Source organism: Aegilops tauschii, chromosome 6 (genome assembly GCF_002575655.3).
Source record: "Aegilops tauschii subsp. strangulata cultivar AL8/78 chromosome 6, Aet v6.0, whole genome shotgun sequence".
Taxonomy (NCBI): domain Eukaryota; kingdom Viridiplantae; phylum Streptophyta; class Magnoliopsida; order Poales; family Poaceae; genus Aegilops; species Aegilops tauschii.
In genome coordinates, this window is record NC_053040.3 from 469,765,606 (window position 1) to 469,775,914 (window position 10,309).

General features: G+C 42.2%; 1 long non-coding RNA gene across 1 annotated transcript; it reads left to right on the plus strand.

Moving 5' to 3' along the window:
• Positions 1 to 2,235: 2,235 nt before the first annotated feature.
• On the plus strand, positions 2,236 to 2,989 carry LOC120965965 (uncharacterized). Its single transcript, XR_005758928.2, has 2 exons — positions 2,236 to 2,500; positions 2,608 to 2,989. It is a non-coding gene; the product is annotated as an uncharacterized lncRNA (long non-coding RNA).
• The last annotated feature ends 7,320 nt before the right edge of the window (positions 2,990 to 10,309 follow it).

Sequence of the window (10,309 nt, forward strand, 5' to 3'; positions counted from 1 at the left end):
GTCGAACAACACACAACCAGCTAACGGCCTAGCGCTAAACCAGAGCCTACCCAGTACTATATGGTCGTTGGGAAACCTCAAGCAAGATGGAACGAAGTCTCATTATAGGCGAGATATAGATATCGTGCTATGCAACAAGTGAATTTGTTTTTATTTTGAAAGATCCAACAATTGCTGGGCTTTGATTGATCATTAGCAGGAAGGAAAAAATAACAAGGTGTGGTGGATCCTAGGATCAAAAGGAAGAAAGTGGAAAAACAACAACGCGGCCGGACAAAGTACATGTCCAACATCACTACTAGCAAAAACATATCTCTCACGATGGATCCCCAAAGGGGTTCTCAATGCATTTTGCACGCGTCAGTCAATCGGCCAAAGCTCGATCTTATCAATAATAGTCTTGATGATATCCCTTGAGGATGGCAGCTTTTTCCAGAAGGTGCATTTGTTGCGCTCCTGCCAAATTTCATAGCAAGTGAGCACCAACAAAGTTCTTGTCCCTTTCTTGTGTCCTAGCAGATGCCAGATACAACGAGTGAATTTCCTTTGCGCGTTCGAAATCCTGGCCAACTTGTTGTACCATGTATGTGTGCATAAATATTATTTGATCGATCGTGACCATTGCAGTGCTGCTAGTAGGTGGCAACGAGGATCCGTGGGGAAGCCGGGTGCTGCATGAGAGGCGGGAGCGATGTGTGGGAGCCGGGAGGCACTTGGGGCAGAGGGCGCCAATGAAGAAACCCCCCTCACCCAACCCAAACGGCATGAACACTATGGTGAAGTCTGATTTGCCATCCCCGATGTTATTGATCTACTGGGCATACAAGTATGCAGATTTGATGCTCACTTGCCTATTATTTGCAACATTGTATGCATTCACGTGGGACATAGCCGCAAAATATTTTCTTAGGATTATCTCTTTTTTTGGCAAAAATACCCTTAGATCTATTACCCATAGACCAGCAGTACAAGACAACCTTGACAAAGAAAGATACTACAACCAGGTCCCTTGGATGCCTCACTCCTCCAATCTCTTGGATACGCTCATAGTGCATCGCCGCAGCCGCTCCATTAGCTTCCCCGGTGCCAGATTCCAACGAACCTTGTAGTATAACACGAACAGGAAGTCATCACTGCCAAACATCTTGGAGATGAAGTCGTAGTCACCAAATCATAAGCCAAAGAGCTGAGAGCCTCGATGTTGTCCAAGCTGGCACAGAAGCACCAGAGCAAGGTACACCGCTGCTGCCACCTAGGACGAAAACAAACAGTGCCAACTACCCAAAGCCTGAACAAACTCTCAGAGCTTCCCGGCGACACTGAAGAAGCCAACGCCATAACGCGGGTGAAGCCCGAAGACTGAACAGTCGATGGTACTGTCATCTCCACCACAACAGCAGCACTAGGCCCAACATCCAGAGATTGTTTTATGACGAAGCTGGGGGCGACGTTGTTGAGGGGGGGGCAAGGATCGGGCTTATTCCATATGCATTGATGCCACTCCCCCACACCGTCACGGGATAAGCAAGCGCACACCCTATTTACACACTAGAAAACTAGATCCGGGGTTCCCTCACCCGCCCACCGCCGGAGAGGCCGGAGAAGGGGAGGAAAACCCACGGTGGCACCGAGGAACTGAGGGAGCCTTTTCTTCGCCCAGATCCTAAGTTGAACGACTCCAAACCTTTAGCATTATCTTTGCAAGTACAACGTTGGAGTTGTGTTGTTCTCTGACACTTCGTACGAAAGATTTTTTTCTAGTTTCTCTATTTTTAGTCACCCCTTCTTTTAGGGGGCGAAAAATAAGGTTAATAGTATATCAATTGATTAAATGACAAAGTTTATGGGCCTCTGGTAGGCTAAATTGCATTTTGGTCTGACCTAATCGTGGGCTCGTGGCTTGATCCACTTCGCCGCGAGAGAGATGTGAAGGGGAAGGGCTACATGACAATTGGCAAAGGGAGTGTATCACCAGGGTGGAACTGCAAGCAACGTACATCTAGCCATGCATGGTCAACACCCGCGAGACGAGCAGAGCCAAAATCGTATCCATGCTACTGGCTGGCAGAGGATTAAGAGCGTCGCTATCGGACAACGAACAGCTCACAACACACACAAAGCAATCTCTCTCTCGCTGTCTATCCCATGTAGCTACTGACTCGAGCCCCCTTTTTTATTTGGTTTGCGTGCAAGTTTTTTTTTTCCTTTTTAGTTTGCTCCCAACCCCCCCCCCTATTTATTCCAATGCCTCCCCTTGTTTTCGGCTTCACAGGCAACCAATGTGTTAACTACTCTGATAATTGTGTATGCAATTTCCCCTCTCTTTTCTCTTCGCCTTCCAGATCTCTCATCGTACCCAAATCTTCCCCTCTAGACGCCATGATCTACCAACGGAGAGGCACATGTTTTCTCGTCATCACCGTCATCCTCCTCCTCCTACCTCTGATGGCTTCCTATCCATGTGTGGCCACTGCACATGACCCACTGCGTCGTGCTCCAGGTAAATCTATATGCGCAACTGAGTTCCCTTTGGATGTTTTTGAATCCTGGATTTGTTGTTCATATGTATGTATGCGTGCGTTAATGTAATTACTATGATGATGCTAGGTGGAGACATTGGTGTGTGGGGTCGTTCAGATGGGCTACATCATGAAGGGGAAAAGGTGTTTGGGATGGGGGCTGCGAGGCGCTTGGGGCAGAGGAAACCGATGAAGAACCCTCCCTCGCCTGTCCCCAATGAAAACATGGGGGTGGTGTTACCCCTGACACCGCCACCACCGTCGTTGATCAATAAACAGGCGTTGGAGGTCCGGGATACGAGCATGCCATGTTGACTTTCGTGCACCTCCTTATCTGTTGTTGTTGTGTTATAGGAATAGTTTCGCTATTGTGAAATAAGTTGGCATGCTTCAAAGTGTTAAAATATATTGTTTGCTTATGTATACCAATTTGGACTTTTGAGAGAAATGGTGAAAATATAATTTTATTATAGTTGGAGTCAAGTGGTCTCAAGCTTAAGACCTGTGGTCGACGAGGTACTAATAAATTAGTTGTAGCATACATACATAAATTTTCTAAGTGGAACTATTATTTTGCTATTGATGAAAATTAAATCATGTTAAGCTATTTACAATAGCACACACCCCAATGAACTATTTATCTAGTTTAGCTATCTTAGGACTCTAAGCAAATCCATATAATTTGTGTTTCTTCCTTAATTCTATTTTCCTTCCAATACATGCAGTAACTGAAGAGGAGATTGGCCATACATATGACCCACTGCGGATCTCTAGGGGAATGTCATATTTATTAGGCGATAGAGCGATGTGTCGGCCTCAACGATAATTAATGGACTAAAATTGGTGTTGTTAAAGAGGAAATTTAGGATGCCTTGGTCCTTCCTATTTGGCCACTTAAATAAACCCAAATACTATATGATCATTTATTTCTCCGTTTGCACAACAATGTATTTCAATTTTTATGTTTAGTTAAGGTGTTGTCGTCCAAACATGCATTCCAATGTACCTTGGACGGGTCTATCAAACAACTAAACATAACCATAATTTGTGCCAAAAGGCGTTGATGACCAAGTCCATTCCAAAAAACCACCAACACATGGGGGACCAAATGCCATCATAGTTCACAAGGGCTTCACGCACTCGCGTTGTCACCGGCAGCACCACCATTGTCGTCGCCACCATTGCTGCTGCCAGCACATATCTTACCAAGATGTCGCCACGATTAAACTCCCAATATTGCCTTGCCTTCTCGTCCATCTTGCTAGGATCCATCCACATGGTTGCATGTTCCTCGCCCACCCTCTTGTTCCTTTGCTTCTCGGCCGCCAATGCAACTTTTGCTCCTCACTCTCAATCTTTTTCTTTTTCTTCGCAACCTCAATTTCAAGGCTTGTCACCTCAAGTTCAAGTTTTTCTTTCTTCCGCTAGCACCTTTATCTCCTCGGCGATCACCTTTTCCTTCTATGTTGTCTCCTCCATCAATTTCATATCATAGAAACAAGTCATCTTCTCCTCCTCCCGATCGGCCACCAATGCCCTTTCAACATCCACCATTGCAATCAACTCTTCCTTCTATGCTCCAACACAACCATTCTTCATGCTTTGCAATTTTCAATCCATCCGGACGCACATGAGGAGTGGATGGATTACCTACCAAATCATCATCAACAATGGTGTTGAGCCTTTGCCTCTTCTGTGTGGTTTCAAGGTCTCTTCTTGTCCACTTGTCATGTCCATCAAGCTCCGTGTAACAATGATGCAAAGTAAATGCTTTTGAGCCGTTTCTCTTGTTCCTTTCCTTGTAAAGAGCTTGAATGACGGGTTCATACTCGTTCCTGGGCACTCCACCCGGCGACGCAAGGTTGGCTAGCTCAACATATTATTCCCACCAGTTGCATTGATCTTAGATCACACCCCAATAAGGAGTGAGAAATCCGATTGTGTGGTTGGTCACATTGTTATTGTAGTACTCCTTGATCCTTTGAAAAAAAATCTCCTTTGTTTGGTCGGCCCCTAACGTGGCATCGAGAGAGATGTTGACCCAAGCTTCACACAAAGCTTTGTATTCCTCGGTCTTGTACTTGCAAAACCTACTTCTCTTTCTTGTTAGTTTGGGTCTCTCCGACCTCATCAACAACGTTGGCATTTCTCGCCATCTCTTGGGTATATGGCATTGACATGGTGCTACCTGTGAGCCGCGTTGGGATTTCCCCAAAGAGGAGGGGATGGAGCAGTACAGTAGAGATATATATTTTCTTCAGTTAAGAACCAGGGTTATCAATCCAGTAGGATTACCACACAGAACCTTGTTAGCAGCACCTGCACACACAAAAACAAATACTTGCACCCAACGCAAACAAGGAGGTTGTCAATCCCCTCGGCAGTTGATGACGCTTGAAGCTACGTCAGTATTTCCCCAGAGAGGAAGGGATGATGCAGCACAGCGGCGGTAGGTATTTCCCTCAGTGAAGAAACCAAGGTTATCGAACCAGTAGGAGAACCAAGCAACACAATTTCATCAACACCTGCACACAAATAACAACACCTCGCAACCCGACGTAAGAGAGGGGTTGTCAATCCCTCACGGGTAAAAAGATAGATAGTTTTGTAGTAATTTGGATAAATAGATCTCGCAGGAACGCGAGATAAAATAATTAATAACAAAGTGCAGCAAGGTATTTTTGTATTTTTGGTTTAATAGATCTGAAAATAAATGCCAAGGAATAGTAAATCGCAAAGGCAAATATGTGAGAAAGAGACCCGGGGGCCGTAGATTTCACTAGTGGCTTCTCTCGAGAAAAATAGCAAACGGTGGGTAAACAAATTACTGTTGGGCAATTGATAGAACTCCAAATAATAATGACAATATCCAGGCAATGATCATTATATAGGCATCACGTCCAAGATTAGTAGACCGACTCCTGCCTGCATCTACTACTATTACTCCACACATCGACCGCTATCCAGCATGCATCTAGTGTATTAAGTTCATGGAGAAATGGAGTAATGGAATAAGAACGATGACATGATATAGACAAGATCTATCTATGTAGAGATAGACCCCATCGTTTTATCCTTAGTAGCAATGATACATACGTGTCGTTTCCCTTTCTGTCACTGGGATCAAGCACCATAAGATCGAACCCACTACCGGGCACCTCTTCCCATTGCAAGACAAATATATCAAGTTGGCCAAACAGAACCCAAATATCGGAGAAGAAATACGAGGCTATAAGAGATCATGCATATAAGAGATCAAAGAAACTCAAATAACATTCATGGATATAAAAAGATAGATCTGATCATAAACTCAAAGTTCATCGGATCCCAACAAACACACCGCAAAAAGAGTTACATCATATGGATCTCCAAGAGACCATTGAATTGAGAATCAAGAGAGAGAGATGAAGCCATCTAGCTACTAACTACGGACCCGAAGGTCTACAAAAAACTACTCACGCATCATCGGAGAGGCACCAATGGAGGTGGTGAACCCCATCCGAGATGGTGTATAGATTGGATCTGGTGGTTCTGGACTCTGCGGCGGCTGGATGAATATTTTGTCGACTCCCCTAGGGTTTCTGGAATATTGGGGTATTTATAGAGCAAAGAGGCGGTCCGGGGGGCACCCGAGGTGGGCACAACCCACCAGGGCGCGCCTGGGCCTCCTGGGGCGCCCTGGTGGGTTGTGCCTCCCTCAGGGCACCCCCAGACGCAGCCAGGGCCCGTTGTGTTCCTTCTGGCCCATAAAAATTCTCCGTAAAGTTTCGGGGAATTTGGACTCCGTCTGATATTGATTTCCTGCGATGTAAAAAACATGGAAAAAAAACAGCAACTGGCACTTGGCATTATGTCAATAGGTTAGTACCAAAAAATGACTATAAAATGATTATAAAACATCCAAGATTGATAATATAACAGCATGGAACAATCAAAAATTATAGATACGTTGGAGATGTATCAGCATCCCGAAGCTTAACTCCTACTCGTCCTCGAGTAGGTAAGTGATAAAAACACAATTTTTGATTCGAAATGCTGCCTAACATGTCATATCATATTCTTTCTCTTTATAGCATGGATATTTGGACTTTTATGTGATTCAAAGCAATAGTCTAGTTTTGACATAATAATTTAGATATTCAAGCATATCAACAAGCAACCATGTCTTTCAAAATATCAACGCTAAAATAACTTATCCCTAGCCCATTGTGCTCAACCATTGATCCATTCATGAAACACATTCGCATATTAGCTACACCCAATACTTAAGTACGATCATATTGCCTCCTAGTTGGTGCTTTTCTAAGAGAGGATGGAGACTCAAATTCAAAAATAAAAATTGCATAAAGTAAAAGAAAGGCCCTTCGCAGAGGGAAGTAGGGATTTGTAGAGGTGCCAGAGCTCAAAGCGAAAAACTTAGAGATAAAAACATTTTGGGAGGTGTATCCATCCCACCAAGGAAAACAACTTAGAGTTCCCAACACTTTCCATGCTAGATATGCCATAGGAGGTTCCCAAACAGAAAATAAAGTTTATTCCTTTTTCCACCATACTTTCACTTTTCATGGCTAACCGTATCCACGGGTGCCCTCCATACCAACACTTTCCAAGGAATTTATTATTTGACAACATAAAGTATTTTTTTTTCAATTCGGGACTTGGCATCCCTAAAACCTTTGCCTTACTCTCGTGCAATGACAAGTGAATAAACACTCATCGTGAGAATAACACATCCAGCATGGAAAATATTAGCCACCCCTCACCGTTTCGCGAGCGAAACGAACACAAAAAAGAGAAGTTTATTTTGAAAATTAGAGATGGCACATACAAATTTTCTTAGAATGGCAAAAGAATACCGCATATAGGTAGGTATAGTGGACTCATGTGGCAAAAACTGGGTTTAAGGATTTGGATGCACAAGTAGAGCTCATACTTAGTGCAAAATGAAGGCTAGCAAAAGATTGGGAAGCGACCAACCAAGAAACGAATAATCTCATAAGCAAGCATTAAGCATAATTAACACCAAATAATGCACCACAAGTAGGATGTAATTTCATTGCATGACTATTGACTTTCGTGCTGGCATAGGGAATCACAAACCTTAACACCAATATTCTTACTAAAGCATAATTACTCATCAACATAACTCACATATCACATCATCATATCTCAAAACTACTACTAAGAATCAAGTTTATTTTGTCCAATGATCTTCATGAAAGTTTTTATTATATCCTTCTTGGATATCAATCACTTTGGGACTAATTTCATGTGTTGCTTTTGATAAGCTCAAACAAATATAAGTGAAGATCCTGAGCATAATTTTTTTCTTTCTCTCAAAATAAATTAAGTGAAGCAAGAGAGAACTTCTTCAAAAAAAATTACTAACTCTCAAATAGATCTAAGTGAAGCAAGAGAGCGTTTCTTCAAAAATACCAAAGCACACCGTGCTCAAAAAGATATAAGTGAAGCACTAGAGCAAGTCTATAGCTCATAAAAATTTAAGTGAAGCATAGAGAGCAACTCTAACAAGTCATGACATAATTTTGGCTCTCCCAAATAGGTGTGTCCAGCAAGGATTGATGACTCAAAACACAAAGGAAAACAAACAAAGACTCAAATCATACAAGACGCTCCAAGAAAAACAAATATCATGTGACGAATAAAAATATAGCTTCGAGTAAAATACCGATGGTTGTTAGAAGAAAGAGGGGATGCCACTCGGGGGCATCCCCAAGCATAGTTGGTTGCTCATTTTTGGATAATAGCTTGGGACGCCGGGGCATCCCCAAGCTTAGGCTCTTCTATCCTTCCTTCATCCATCGTAAGATAACCCAAAACTTGAAAACTTCAATCACACAAAACTCAACAAAACCTTCGTGAGATCCGTTAGTATAAGAAAACAAACCACTACTATAAGTACTGTGTCAAACCAATTCATTTTTTTTGCATTATACCTATTGTATTCCAACTTTTCTATGGCAAAAACTCATCAAAGAAAACCATAGAGCCATCAAAATAAGCACACAACGCAAAGAAAACAGAATCTGTCAAAACAGAACAGTCTGTAGCAATCTGAATTGTTCGAATACTTCTGTAATCTACAAATTCTGAAAAATTAGGACGACCTAGGAAATTTGTATATCAATCTTCTGTAAAAAAATCAGATCAAAATCATGTTTCTGTGATTTACTAAAATTGTTTTCGTGAGTGCATAAGTTCCTGTTTTTTCAGCAAGATCAAACAACTATCACCCAACAAGATCCTAAAGGCTTTACTTGGCACAAACACTAATTAAAACAAAAAAACACAATCATAACAGTAGCATAATTGTACACAAGAACAGAAAGCAAAAAGCGAAAATAAATTTTATTCATTGGGTTGCCTCCCAACAAGCGCTATAGTTTTACGCCCCTAGCTAGGCATAAGATTTCACGATGTTCACACGAAAGATAAGAATTGAAACACAAAGAGAGAATCATGAAACATATGACAAACACATTTAAGTCTAACATACTTCCTATGCATAGAAATTTTATAAGCAAACAAATTATCAAGACAAGAAACATCTAACATATGCAAAGAAGAGGAATAAAACATTGACGATCTCAACATAACGAGAGGTAATTTAGTCACATTAAAGTTCCTACAACCATATTTTCCTCTCTCATAATAATTACATGTAGGATCATACTCAAATTCAACAATATAGCTATCATAAACAGTATTCACTTTATGATCCACATGCATAAAAAGTTGACACTCTTCCAAAACAGTGGGATTATTTTTAGCTAAAGTTGACACTCTTCCAAACCCACACTATTGTCGCAAGCATATTCATCACGAGGTCTAAATAAATTTTCAAGATCATAAGAATCATTATCACCCCAGTCATGATCATTGCAATAAGTAGTGGACATAGCAAAACAAGCATCCCCAAGCTTGGGGTTTTGCATATTACTAACACAATTGACATTAATAGAATTTATAGTAAAATCATTGCAATCATGCTTTTCATTCAAGGAGCTATCATGAATCACTTCATAAATTTCTTCATCACAATTTTTTCATCATAAATCATTGCAATCCCTTTCTGTCACTGGGATCAAGCACCGTAAGACCAAACCCACTACCGGGCACCTCTTCCCATTGCAAGACAAATAGATCAAGTTGGCCAAGCTAAACCCAAATATCGGAGAAGAAATACGAGGCTATAAGAGATCATGCATATAAGAGATCAACGAAACTCAAATAACTTTCATGTATATAAAAAGATAGATCTGATCATAAATTCAAAGTTCATCAGATCCCAACAAACACACCGCAAAAAGAGTTACGTCATATGGATCTCCAAGAGACCATTGTATAGAGAATCAAGAGAGAGAGAGATGAAGCCATCTAGCTACTAACTAAGGACCCGAAGGTCTACAAAGAACTACTCATGCATCATCAGAGAGGCACCAATGGAGGTGGTGAACCCCATCCGAGATGGTGTCTAGATTGGATCTGGTGGTTCTGGACTCTGCGGCGGCTGGATGAATATTTCGTTTACTCCCCTAGGGTTTCTGGAATATTGGGGTATTTATAAAGCAAAGAGGCTGTCCGAGGGCCACCCGAGGTGGGCACAACCCACCAGGGCGCGCCTGGGCCTCCTGGCGCGCCCTGGTGGGTTGTGCCTCCCTCGGGGCACCCCCCAGGCGCAGCCAGGGCCTGTTGTGTTCCTTCTGGCCCAGAAAAATTCTCCGTAAAGTTTCGGGACATTTGGACTCCGTCTGATATTGATTTCCGGT